At 40.6% G+C, this 14,541-nt stretch overlaps 1 pseudogene; it reads left to right on the top strand.

The window, feature by feature from the left end:
• Positions 1–3,755: 3,755 nt before the first annotated feature.
• LOC102005128 lies at positions 3,756–4,340 on the top strand (annotated as a pseudogene).
• The last annotated feature ends 10,201 nt before the right edge of the window (positions 4,341–14,541 follow it).

Here is a 14,541-nt window from a genome sequence, read left to right as displayed (position 1 = left end):
TACAGATACCAAGACCCCTTCATGTTTCCATTCTTCCTTACTCCTTCCTTCCATCCTTTCATGCCTTCCTATTACCTCAGTAAATGTTACTGGAAGAGCACCGAGGCTCTAGCTTTGCCCTTGACTGTAACCTAGTAACAGGTCCTTGAATAAATCACTTGCTGTCTTGGAGCCTCAGTTTCTTCGTTTATAAAACAAGGTACTGCAGTAGATGCCTCTAAAATTCTGTGCCCCTGAAATAAGCTGTGAGATACAGTGAGTCTGAACTCTTTCCCTCCCAGGGTCTTTTCAACTGCTGAAAATAGTGACAATTCTTCCTCCTTTACCACATTCCATTGCCTTGTTGGAACATGTCTCTCCTGTCTTAGCTTTGCTCTTCACACTAAAAATGTTTATCCATGAGGATTTATGTCAGAATGGCTGAGGGCAGGGTAGTGAAATTATTTCTGCACATTGATAGAGTTTTAGCTCTGCAAGAGCAAAAATGTTGCCCTCAAGAGAAAAAGCTATCCCTTTTGTGGAGGTTGTGTCCTCCCCAGCCCCACCCTTACATGTGCCTGATGATGGGGCTAAGTCAAGTTCATGGCACAAGTGACAATTTCCTTCCTCCCTCCCTCCCCCTTGTCCTTCCCTGCCTTCCTCCCTTCCTTCTTTCCTTTCTTGTCTGCCTCCCTCCTTTCTTTCCTTTCTCTTTCTCTTCCTTCCTTCCTTCTTCCTTCCTTCCTTCCTTCCTTCCTTCCTTCCTTCCTTCCTTCCTTCCTTTCTCCCTTCTTCAGTTTAAACTCATAAATTATACACACAAACATTTAACGAAAATTTGTTTCAATACTGATTCAACTCCATCCTCTTATATTCTCATGTAGTTTTTCTTTCATTTGAGCACCTATCCTGTGGGAAACATTATACTAAGCATTAAGATTGTAACCAAAAAAAGATGTAATTCTTCCTTTCTGTGAATTCACTAGTTTATTCATTTAACAAATATTATGGGTATGTCATACTGGTTCTCTAGAAGTGATCAGTATGGAATGTGAAGTGTTTGTTAGGGGCTAAACTCTGAAAGGAAAAAGGAAGAAAGCCGTACTGGGCAGTAGAAGTTGAGCCATGATGCAGGCTCACCAGAACCTTAGGAACTCAGGGTTGAGTTCTGCCATGAGAATTGCTCATCAGAATCATCCCATGGCAACTCCACGATAAGGTTTTTATGTTCCTATGGATTAGTGTTTTAGGGTTTCTACAACTAATTGCTACAAACTGGGTGACTTAAAATGCTAGGAATATATTCTCTCACAGTTCTGGAAGAATGAGATCTAAAATCAAGGGTCAGTAGGACAGTGCTTCCTCCAAAGAGGTCTAAAATCAAGGTTCAGCAGGACAGTGCTTCCTCCAAAGATTGTTTTTTTTTTTTTTTGTTTTTTTTTTTTTTCTGGTACCAAGAATTGAACTCACAACCTTGTGCTTGCCAGGAAGTTGCTTTGTTGCTGAGCTAAATCCCCAGCCCCTCCTCCAAAGATTGTGGGAAGGACCTCCCTTGCCTGTGTGTTCCTGGTAGCTCCAGGCATTTCTTGACCTATGGCAGCTTCTTGCCAGTCATATGACTTTCTTTTCTGTATCTGTGTGTCAAGTCTCCCTTTACCTTTTACTCTGTTTTTAGACTTAATTTTTAGAGCAGTTTTAGGTTTAATTTGAGAGGAAGGTGCAAAGATATCCCACAAAATCTCCTGTCCCACATACATTGTCTGCACCATTGTCAGCATCCCCAACAGAGTGGGGCATTTGTTACAATTGATGAAGCTGGAAGAAGAAAGATGATGGAGTAGGAGTTGGCAGTAGGACTCAGCTTCTCTGAAACCTGGAATTGAGACACCTGGAAAATAACTATTTAGCAAGGAGAAATTGATGTAAAAAGGGAATCAAGAAACAGTTGCCAGGAAAGCTAAAAATTATAGAAATTCAAAAGACAACACAGAGCAAAGATTGAGGCAGTTTGAAATGCTGACTCTCACTATTGGGGTGGGGAGGGGAATCTGACTCCATAAGGTAAGCTGAGAGAGGGCTGGAACCTCTAGTCACGTAAAAACAGGTGGGCAGCTCTAGCTCCAGGAAAATTCAAAGTTATCACAAGCTGCAAGTACATCATGGGTTTTACACTGAAAGTGACTTCCTCCACATGGCAGGCTAGCTTTGGAGAAGAAACCCACTGCAAACTTACCATCTAGGAGTAGCATAATCAGGAGCCATTTGGAGAAAGAGTTTGTTAAGACTGAGCTACGTTAGGAATCAGAAGTCACAGAATAACCACATTTCCTACTGCAGTGACCTGGTGGCAGACAGCCTCAGGAAACAGTCATGGGGAGAAAGGGCTAGTCATAGCCTCCCTGAGAAGTGTAAGCAGTGGAAGACTCAGGCTGTGGAGGACACAATATTCCTGCTCAGTGTGATGTGAAGCTGTGTTGAACATGTTTGTTTTTCTGAGAAGGCTGAGTCTGAAAGTGTTGGGATTGAGCCCAGTGGATGACTTGGCTCCCTTTGCTGCCTACTTCCAGGGTAGAACCCAGTTGTCTGTTTGCTTTCTCCACCTGCCGGTGTGATCAGTGATATACCTTTGTTTGGATGCATGCCATACTCCTAGGTATAGGTACACAGAAAGGCGTTTGGAGTAGAGTGGCACTTTACAAACCCACAAGTCACAAAGCCAGCCAGAGATAGATGTAGTTCGAGGTGTACAGAAGAGTGTGAGCAATAAAAGCTCTTGGAGTGAGTACAGCCCTTAGGCAGACAGCCTACCATTGACTGACCCCGCCCAGCAGGAAAGGCTGAGCAGGACTCAACGTTCAGAAAGAAGTGGGTGTGAAACTCAAGAGGCCCCAGTTGTGACTCACTATCCCCCTCCCACACCTGGTGGATTCCAGCGCTACAGGTCCTGGAAAGAAACTACCCACCCACACACCTTGACAAGGAGGAACTTTTGGGACTCATTTCTCTTTGTTTAATTTTTGTTGTTTCCCCCCTGGTTTTTGTCTTGCTGTTTTCTATTTTGTTCTGTTTTGCTTCTTTTTCTTTCCTTGTTTGTGCTTTTCTGTTACTTTACCTAATTCTATTTACTTTTTAAAAAATCTTCAGTTGGATTTTTGTTATCTCACCTTTTTCACCTCCTTATCAGCTCCCTTTTCCTTCTTTTATCTAACATTTTTTTCTTCAATTTTTCCCTTTGGTCACTTCCTCTGTTTTTACTAATATTACTATTAACCTTTATTAATTTTTAGCTTTTTAGAGCATTCTAGGATATTATTGCTGATTTCTATTGTTAATGGTGGTATAGTAGTTGCTTTAATAGGTCTTTACTATATGTCAAAATCTGGTTTGCCTTTATGTAGATAGTAGTATTTGTACTAATTTATTTGCTATTGTTTACAGTGGCATTATTGTTTCTTTTAATTGGCTTTTACTGTATATCAATATCCGATTTGTCTTTGTGTTGTCGAGATTACTAGGGTTCATCTGCCATCTCTCAGTGATGCTGAAGGTCAAGCCTTCAAAAGAACGCTGGGCACTTAAGAAGACCCTCAGCAAAAAGTAGAAAAAATACTCATCTCAACAGATGAACCTGGGCCAGAGAGTTCCAGTGTGAGCTGAGGATTCCAGAGGCAGGGACTGAGAGATTCAGTTCTGGTCAGCTCTTCTCGTCACAAAGCTGTGACTTTCATACTCCTTCATGTTGTTATCATTGGGCTCCCTCACTCTGGCAAAGCACCATGTACAAGAAGATTGCTCAGAATATTGACTTCCTTCAGGAGAACCTCAAGGCTAACACAGAAGTCAGCTGTGTGACAAAGAAGAACCTAGGGAAAGGTCTTTTGGTTCCAGATCATGTGATCACATGCCTCATGGTGTCAGAGCTGGAGGTCGGGAGCAACCAACACTGGCTACTAGATGGTTTTCTGAGGATATTAATACATGTTGAAGCCCTGGTCAAAATCTGGGATCTGGATCTAGTGATTAGTTTGAACATTCCATTTGAAACACTTAAGAGTTATCTCAGTTGGACTGACCCTTCCAGCTGGAGGGTCTGTAACCTGAACTTCAGTCAGTCTCACATACACAAAGGGATTGATGATATCACTGGTGAGCCATGAGTAAAACAGGAGGACGATACACCTGAAGCAGTTGCTGCCCAGCTAAGAAGGTACAAAGATTTGGCAAAGCAAGTCATCCAGCTGTACAAGAACAAAGGAGTGCTCCACCAATAGTTTGAGGCAGAGACTAGAAAACTTTGACCTTCTGTTTACACACTTTACTCAAACAAGATTGTACCTATTCAGTCCAAACAAGTGTACTGACCTGCCCAATGGAGGAATCCAGAAGATGTGATCATCCTTTGAGCTATGTGTGTAGTATTGGTGCTATGTCCAAATTAAAAGTTAGCTGAGATAGCTTGCAACACCTTTTCTAGTTGAAATGGTAAACCAATAGAAAAACTAGTGAGTAGAAAGAGTCCACGAAGAGGTCTCTCTGGCTTTTAAAAGAAGTGGTATCTGTGTTTGTGTCCAGCCTTCCAAAGAAAACAAGTGCAGGCTGGATTGTAAGCAGCGTGGTTATGCTCTGGCTAGTTCTGACATCCCTATTTTGCTGTAAGAGCCATTTTGCATGGGATGGTGGTGTCTCTTGTTCCCCTCCCCGCCGCCCAAGGCTGTTGGACCACATTGCCCAGGATTTGTTCTTATGCTCTCCTCTGTCCTCTCCTGATGACAATGGCATTGAAGTCAGTTGCTCTTGGTGGTTAATTCTCTCCTGAGTGTCTGTGTCTACAATTCATTATTTTTGGGAGGAGTAATGCCTTCCTTTCTGCATTCATGCTTCACAGAACCTCTCCTTTTCAGACATATTGGAATGAAAGGACTTGGCTTCTACCAACTGAATTTTTCCACCTGATTTCTCTCTTCCTAGGCTATTAGATATAGGCTCTTTATACAGATTGGTAGTTACTGCTTTTATCCCTCTCAAATTCCTGTTTTTATGAACTGAGAGGTAGGGAACTGTGTTGAATCTTCATGCACCTCAACTCAGCCATACAGAGGGTCTTAAACAACTGGTTGGATTCTCATAGGCTCATTATATTCTTTATTGTTTTTTTTTTTTTTTTTTTTTTTTTTTTTGAGTCAATGTCTTACTATACAGTTCAGCCTGGCCTTGAGCTCACTTTGTAGCCCAGGCTGGTCTCAAACTGACAAAGATCCGCCTGCCTCAGCCTCCCAGGTGCTGGGATTATAGGTGTGCACCACCATTTCTGTCTTCTACTCCTTTATTGTGAAAAAAGACTCCCAAACTCTTAGAGAATCCTCAAAAAAAACCTGCCACAAAACAAAACAAAACCATGAGATATATTCAAGGACAGAAATGCTGCAAGATTGCACCTTATGTACAAAAGTAATAAAACCATATGGAATTATTGGATTAATAGAATAATTGACCTTTCCATTGCATACAACAAAATAAATTTTGAACATATGGCTAAGTATTGATGCTGACAGTATTTCTTTTTTTTTTCTTTTTTCTTTTTTTGGTAAATGACCTAAACAGATCATAAATAGTTCATAAAGGGAATGATACCTGTAAGATTTAGGAAAATGTTACACCAGTTGAACCTAGATCGACTAGGACAGCTTTATGATTATTGGAAAACAATATTTTTTTCTTAGTTTTTCCTATTCCAAAGATGCAGTCTATGGGGTGACCAGAAAGGCTAGAAATAAAGATACTAATATTTTGTCATTAATTACATCAATAAGCCAGTTGTTAAAAGATTTTCATGGTTTCCAGACCTGATGGCCATCTTATGTAATTCTTGCTCTCCTTGGAGAAAAACAATGAAATTCATTCCTACTGAATTAAAAATATACATGCATTGTGCCTGTCCCCAGGGAGTGTCCTTTGCTGTTCTTGGGAATGACTTCTGTTTAATCTTTCTTACCAGTAAGAAAAAAGAAACATATTTCCATGCTTCAGTGGTATTGAAACACATCATTTACTTTCTGAAGGGTACCTGTGGGTCACGGTCAGTTCACTGTCATCTCTATTCTGTCTGCTAGTGAGTCTATCTTCCTCACCACACTGCCCAAACTCTTGCTGGTTCCTCTCCCTCTGTCCCTTCACATGAATGTTTCTTGTCTACTTTAGTAGAAATATATACTTGTTTCCTCATCTTCTCAATTGCAGAGAAGTAAGATTGCTTACATTTCAGGCTTATGCAGTGCATATACCCAGTTCAGGTCTATAAGATATCAACGAATTATTATACTGATTTTGAACATTTTAGAAGCATTACAGTTGGGTACCAATTGATGGAGATGGGGTGAATATCAGATATGTAGACAAGTTCAGTTTTTCTGGGGAACAAGACAGAAAAAAAGTGTAATATGGGAATATCACAAAATTTAATGCTTCTATGGAGATGATTTTCACAAATGAGGAAAAGTAGTAAGTTAAAATTACTATAGATAATTCAAAAGAGGAAAATGTATGTTTTGGTGGACCAGAAAAATCCTCAAACTTTTACCTTCACTTCCCTTCTAATGTAATGATTGCTTTTAGAATTTTGGAGAGCGGTATGGGGAATAACTGGATCCCTGACTGCATATTCTGCTTCCACATTCTCCTCTCTCTTCTCCCTTTTCATTGAAGCAGACAATTGTAGCCCACATTGGGTCATAGTAAGTTTCAACCATGTTTGCTGTCGAGATTACCTAGCATGTTGAAATTCCTTTGGTGAGATCAATGAGATAAACACTTTTTTCCATGGTCTTTGAAAAGATAGTCTATTTCATGTTCAATGACTTTAGTAAAAAAAAAAAAAATCTGTTTTTCTTCAATAAACTCACTAATTTTCCCTTTAAAAACAGATGAACCTATAGATTACCTTAATTCAGCACTTGTGAGATGCAAGAAATTTAGTGACTTTCTATATAATACATGATATACTATATATACAAAAATTTTGAACATTTTTGGAAGAGTATGAACTACAGTGATGTTGGCTCACTGGTCCTAGAATTTTTGGTAAAATATTGAATAAAAATCATGAGTTGTAGGCATGAATAAACAATCTAAAGGCTTCTAAAGAAAAGATGAACCTACACTCATGCTTAATTATCACCCAAAATCCATAGTTTATATTAACTCACTCTTGCTGTTCTACATTCTGTGGGTTTGAGCAAATATATAAAGACATTCCTCTGCTCTTTCCTTCTAAGAACACCTGTCACGGGATGTAGGGCTCACCATAAATCCAAAATATCTTATCTTAAGGTCCTTACTTAATAACATCTCTAAGGACCCTTTTGCCAAATAAGGTCACATTCACAGATTTTGGGAGATGGAATGTGGCTCTCTCTTTCTGGGACTACCACTAAACCTCCTTTACCCTAATTCACTCAGTCACCAAATGTAGACTGTGCCAGAAAGCATATGAGCTTCAGTTACTTGCTGTAACTGAGGCTCTTCCTAAAGGAGCTCAGTTAGAGACTGTCTGCAGACTACATCCTGGCAGATGGGCACAGGTTCTTCCTTAATGGGGTATCCGTTTTCCTACTACATATAGCATGCTTTCTACATGGAGCCAAGATCCATACTAGGAATGGGACACAATGATACTAAATCCAACATAATCCTTGTTTTACTATTCTTGCAACATAGCAAATGGAAACCAGTATTAATCAAATAATCTCACAACCATAGATAAAATCCCTCCAGTGGCACGTGCTGCCAAGAAGAGGCACACATTACCATGAGAATATGTGGAAGGAAGAACTGATGGCGCTTGATCTGAGTGGAGAACATTGAATTAGGACAAAGAAAACAGCATAGACCAAAACCAGATCACTGTGTATTCAAGAAGCTGAAAGAAAGCCAATAAGGCTAGAATTAGAGCTAAAAGGAGCAAATGCAGTACAAGATTACAAAGTAAAGGGGTATCAGTCCTAAATCAGGGCATGTGGGATATGTGAAGGCCTTGACCTGTCTTCTTAGAATAACAGAACACCAAACAGTTGCAACAAAGGGAGTGTGATGAGTCTGGTGTAGGAACTGAGCATACTAAACTGCACTTAAAGGAGAGATGCTTATCCCTATGGGGGCCATGTGGAGTCAAGACTCAAAGGTAAGACAGACACAGAAAGGCCAGGCAGAAGATTGCCATCAGAGTAGCCCAGCCAGGAACTGATGGGACCTAGGAGTGGGATAAAGATAATAGAGATGGAGAGAAATCAGTGGATTTCTGAGATTAAACAGATATTTTATAGAATTTGATGATGGATTGAACATGAAAGTAAAGGAAAGGAAGATGTTTAGGGTGATTCTCAAGTTTCTGCCTTGTGTAAATGAAGGGGGAAAGGTGATCCTCAATGAGATTAGGATTGGAAAAGACTAGACGTGAACTGTATGAAATGCCCCAGAAACTGGAAGGAGTTGTTCCCTTATGCAGGCTTACAAGAAGCTGTATAGGCTTTCCAGAGAGAGCTCCAGCATTCTCCTACCTCCCTCCTCACTGCCAAATGCAAACCAGGACCTCTCCATATTCATCCACAGATTTTACCTTTGGAGATTGTACTCCCTGTCTACACCCCTCACTGCCTTGCTTATCGATAATCGGAACTGTCACCTGTTCTGACTCACCACTGGGTCCCTCCCTACATTCACTGACAGCGTTCGCTTGTGGTCCAGTTTTTCTATTGCATGACATGCCGTCCTCCTCCCTAATTCCATTTCACCTCAAACACTCACCCCAGGGCGGGGATGTAGCTCAGCGGTGCAGTGCCTGCCTGGCAAGCGCCAGGCCCTGAGTTCGATTCCTGGTACCAAAAAAGAAAATAGTAAAAAAAAGAAAGACCAGATACTCACCCCAGTGGGTCCACCTTGTCTTTGTCAGCCCCAAACTGCACCTTGTCAGATGTTAAGCATCATTCTCTTCTTTGACAATCTTCTCTCCTTCCAGCTTGCTCCTGTTATTCCCTCAAATTCTTGTTCTTGATCTTTTTGTTTTCTTTTAATCATCCCATTCTGACTTCATTTCCTTTTCAGTTTGTATGAAGTTGTTCATCTCCTCTCAGAATATGACCTCACATTTTGTGTTTTCATCTTCATATTTATCAACACACTCAATTCCCGTCTGATTTTGTTCTTCCTCAGGCAGGCAAATCCCAAGAGAAGGTTAATCCTAGCCATGCCTTCTCCTCTACTTCTCCCAGGCTCTTGCACACTGCTGGAGGAAGTCATCAAGTTGTGTAAGCTGGTGTCACCACAGATACATGGTGCTCAAGCTGAGCTCAGCCCTCAAATTCCCTCACTGCTCTTTGGAGAGGTGTGAGTGGCAGACATTAGTTTAGAAAACCTAACACAGAAGTGAAGGAGAGACCAAGGGTGGTAGGCAGGGTTGGTGAAGAGTGTGGGTATTTTCATTGTAGTATAGGAGAAATGATGTTATGTTTACAGATTAACAAGAAAAGACTAAGAAAGAGGGAGAAGTTGAAGCCCTATAAAAGGAGATGATGGCAGCTAGATGCCCAACAGGAAAGAGGTAATGTACTCCAACTCAGCAGAATATTTTGTATATACAGAAAGAGGAAACAGAATTGTCATACTATGTGGTTATAACTGTATAAAGAATGTGTGCATGGGCATAAATTTTAGAGATGAATTTAAAAAGTCCTTATGTTTGTATAGCAGGATTAAGGCTATTTTGTTTTAAAATTTACATCATCATTATCACTATTAAAATATTTAATAACAAATGCCAATGGGAAAAGATGAATGGGCCCTTTTTAAATTTTTCAGTATACCAGAAAGTCAAGCTAAAGAATATAGAGGTTGAAAGACAGATAAATCTGTGTTCACAGCTGGCTTTGCCAATTATCCACTTAGTCATTTAACCATGTAAGTCTCAGTCTTCTCAAGTAAAGCAACAGATAAATCTGAAGATAAACTTGGAGTCTAAAACTACCAAGCAAGAAAGTCACTATAAGAAAAAGTAATTAAAGGCTGAAAAGTACGACAGACAAAAAATGTTTTTTTTTTTTTTTTCTGGCAGAAAGGTAAATAAAATCTTTAGGAATGAGAAATATAGTCCTTGAGATTAAAGTGACTTAAGTAGGTTAGAGGCTGCTAAGGCAAGAAGCAGTTACGTGGAAGGGATTGCCAAGAAAGTTAAAGAGAACAAAGTCAATAAAGATAAAGTGATTGCAAATCTAAAATGAGACTAATAGACATGCAAAATAGACTAAGAATGTCAAATTACATCTAATATAGATTTTTTTGGTCTTTTTGAGACAGGATCTCGCTATGCAGTTCAGGCTGACCTTGAACTCACTCTGTAGCCCAGGCTGGTCTCGAACTCGCAGCGATCCTCCTGCCTCAGCCTCCTGAGTGCTGGGATTACAGGTATGTACCACCACACCTGGCTAATATAGATTTTAGAATGAAGAATAGAGAAAATGGGAAGGATGTAATGTTAAAGAGAATTTTTACAATGTATAAAGACATGAATCCTCATAGAGAGAGCATATTGAATAGTTAATATGGTAAAGAAGTAAAAACTTGTATCCTGACTTAGTATGGTAAAACTGTAGAACACAAAAGACAAAACAAAACAAAACAAACAATTAAAACAACATGAGAGAAAGACAGAATATTTTCAGAGGAATTGCATATAGATAAAGTTATAACATTAACCACTGGGAATGGAATATGTGGCTTTTTAACTGTAATAAATTTTTAAAAATTTAAATGTTTACCATATTTTTATCTCTTCTCATAAAAGACACTATGAATAAATGCCTTCTAGTATTATGTGCTAATTTTGTGCAATTTTTACTCAAATCTCATAACTCCATCAATTCCACAAGTATTTATTTGTGACCTCATCAGGTACTCAGTGAGAACTTAAGAGGTTTAGAATTAAGTAAAAGAGAAGTTGTTTTAAAAAATTTAAATACAGCCATATTTTTAGATCATACATCATACTTATTTATGTGGAATCCCACATCTAGAAAAGTAAAAGGCTCCTGTGGTATTAACTCCTTGTCTTACAGTGAGCCAATATGATGCATACTGCATAATTCCCCACCACACCCACAAATCAGTTGGATTTGGAGCAGCTCTGGATGTGGAGACTAAAAGGCTATTCCTCGCAACTGGGTTCTCTTGTATTCTTTACAGAACATAGGGATGGAGTTGATGAAAAGCAGCATTGAGCGCTTGGTTGTGTAGGGCCAGCTCCTTTCATGTATCTCACCCTCTCTTCTCTTGGTCTTTCTCTCCCAATCTGCTGCTTTCTCTAGCAACCATGCAAGTATTACTTGACCAGCAGAGAAGTGTAAAAAGCCTAAGGTTCTAGTCGCAGTTCTACCTCTGATAAGCTTTGTGATCTGAGGTAGCTCACATAGCACTTCTCACTTTTAATTCCTAATAAGGAAAATGAAAAAGTTGAGCTCCGTTGTGCCCACAGTCTTCTCTAGCATACGTGGTTTGTGACTTACTGGGAAGTGTTTTGCCCATATGACTCTTTAACCTTCCCTCCCTAACAAATCAGCGTGTATTTTTCCTCCAGTTTAGTTTTCTATCCTCTGTCCCTCACTGTGCCAGTTACTTCTTTTCTTCCCATCCCTGCCTTCTGCACTGGCTTATTCCCTACTTTAACAGATAAGCTACTTGAGGGTTGAGCAATGTCTGTCTAGAACTCACAGATTAATAAGTGATTATCATCATTGTATTAATATTTATACCTTTATTTTTACCCTGCTCCTTTGAGCTCAAACTAATCCTGCCCTATCTTCCAAAGTTGACAAGTAAATAATTGCTCAAACTTTCCTAACTGAGAGATTTGGTTTCCAAGTGTGTCAAACTCACTGAGATACTTTGTCGATATCATCCCTAGATTATTGAGCTGTTGACAGGGCTGAAAATGAGGGTGGAGGCTCTTGTAGACTCTTGTAGGCATCCAGTGGCTTCCTCTCCTCTCTGATTATGGTAAAAAGCAATGAATGGCCTGGAAGGAATACTTGGCTAGGATCTGGTTGGTCTTAGAATTGATTTTCATGGGAATATCTTGCCATCGTTGGGCAAGTCACTTCATTTCTCAAAGCCTCATTGTCTTCAGCTGTTATAAAAGGGGCTTAGAGCAGATGATTGCCAAACATGGATCTTGGAATCAAACAAATCACAGTTTGCATCTGATGTCTGCTTTTTTAGCATCCACTGACCTGGTGTTATTAACTTCTCTGAGGCTCCTTTTCCTGACTTTGCCTCTGAGGTCAGTTAAAGACTTCAATTTTAACTCTCTGCTGCATCTCCTATACTACCTAGTCCAATCTCTTCCAGCCACATTCACTGTTTCCTTTCCACCAGCCGCTCCCTTCCAAGGCAGCTCTCATTGTTCACATTTTTCTGCACTTACCAACCCTCACACTCCCCTGAATTACAGGCTCAAGTCTGGACTTGTACGAAGCTCAGCAGGGCAGCCATCCCTATACATATACCTAAGTTCAGCTCACTGGATGCCTATTCCCACTAGTGCTCTTACCACCCCCACCTCTACCAATGCTTTGCTTTGCTCCAGTGACAAGGGGCACACACATGTTGACCAGGCCTCACCTTTTCAGGTCCCTTCTCCCTCCATCCTGTCTATTTCTGCCAGTGCACTGGATTTTGCCATATGTTGGAAGATAGTTTTGTACTTTAGAGATTCACCCATAACAGAGGAAGTCGCTTCAAGTATCTGGTTCTCAAACTTAATAATCTTGGAGAATAAAAGTCTCTTGGCACACTTCGGTTCAGGAAAGGACATGGCAGCTCTTGCAATAGCTAAGTAAATGGAGTAAGGATGCAGCTGTGAGGATAGAGTGGGCAAATTTGGCTGGAAGGGTGACATTATATTTTACAGGGATATTCATTCTAAAGTCATACAAAAGGCAGAAGTTAAATATAGCACTCCTGAAAATATCATAGGGATATCATAGGGATATGGCACCCCTGAAAATATCATAGGGATGGGCTATCACAAAGACTGAAATCCAGCATCTCAGTGAGTCCAATGTTACCAGTGCCTCCTCCAGTTTTTGAGCATGTTGGTATTATTTCAGGAAATGATGCCTCTAGATTTTGTTTGTGATCATGTGATATGAACCAAGCCAAAGCACACAAAACCCATACAGCATAGACTCAATTTTATCTCACCAAGGGACTACGTAGGAACACATGCAGTCTGATGGATGCCAAATGGAATGTCACTCAGGAGTGTATGTGTCATTGAGATTGCAGTTTCTCTCTCTCCTGCCCTCCCTCCATTTATCAAGACTCAAAAAAGATAATAGGTAACAATTCATGCAGCCTAAAAGACTGAGGCACAGGCATCTAATCATGTGATGCACTTCATGTGTGTGCATCATGGGGATAGCTGGGCCATTTTCTGCCACATCTGAATAACAGGATGTCCAATTGGTAACTAAACTTGTAGGGTATTTTTGTTTAAAAGATTTCATGATTCCATTCCCTACTTTCATCTCTTTCTACTATTACTTCAGTGAACTGTCCCAAGGTTTCTCAAGTCAACCTGTGAGACGTAACTACAGAACTCACTTCATGTGTGTACACTATAGGGAGAGCTTTGAGATCTCCAGTCCTCTCTGAACACACAGACACAGAACACTACTCATTCTGGATCTGCCTGCTCACCTGCCACCGAGAAATCCAGCCCTGCTGAAGTCTCTCCAGGTGTCTGGGACTCTTCAGGTTTGCCATATGTGCACATAGTAAATGCAGTCTTCTCATCAAGACACTTCCTTTCCCCACTTGCTCTGTAGCATAATGCTTTCTGTAAGGTTGCCTATGTTTTCTATGGGACATAAATTCCTGTGCAGAACTGGGGAGTGTGAAATAATACTTATTAACTCTAAGTTCTCTCTCCATCCCCCTATTTTGCATTTTTTTCCTCAATTTCTCCCATGCATCATATCTCATTGAAGGTATTTTGTAACATTAAAGTCAAATACTTACGTATTTATCTTCCTATCTAAAATATAAATTCTGAAAAAATCATACTTTTTAATCTTTTTATTAAAGGAAATTAAAGGGCCTGAATCCCAGACAGCTTCAGGAACCATGGTGAGCCATCTCTGCACCTCCCTGACCAGTAGGCAAGGTAGGCAGAGCCCCGGACACCTTCTGGGGCCTCAGTGGCTACTCCTATTACCATCTGCACCCGCATGGGAGCCAAGCTGAACCACAGACAGAGTCAGTGGCCTCAGGGATTCAGCTCTCACACCTCCCCTACTGGGGTGGGAACCAGGCTGGGTCCTGGGCAACATCTGAAACCTCAGTGCCCACAACCTACACCCCTCCCACACTAGTGGAAGCCAGGCTGAATCCCCGACAGCTTCAGGAACTCCAGTGAGCTCCCCCACCCCTCTCCCACCAGCCTGGGAGTCAACTGAATAGAAGAAAGTTTCCGGAGCATATGTGAACCCACCTGGCACCCACACCAGCAGAGGAGCC

This window comes from Chinchilla lanigera, unplaced genomic scaffold, assembly GCF_000276665.1.
Source record: "Chinchilla lanigera isolate Chin_1 unplaced genomic scaffold, ChiLan1.0 scaffold00011, whole genome shotgun sequence".
NCBI classification, from domain to species: domain Eukaryota; kingdom Metazoa; phylum Chordata; class Mammalia; order Rodentia; family Chinchillidae; genus Chinchilla; species Chinchilla lanigera.
This window is presented reverse-complemented; position numbering and strand designations above follow the sequence as displayed.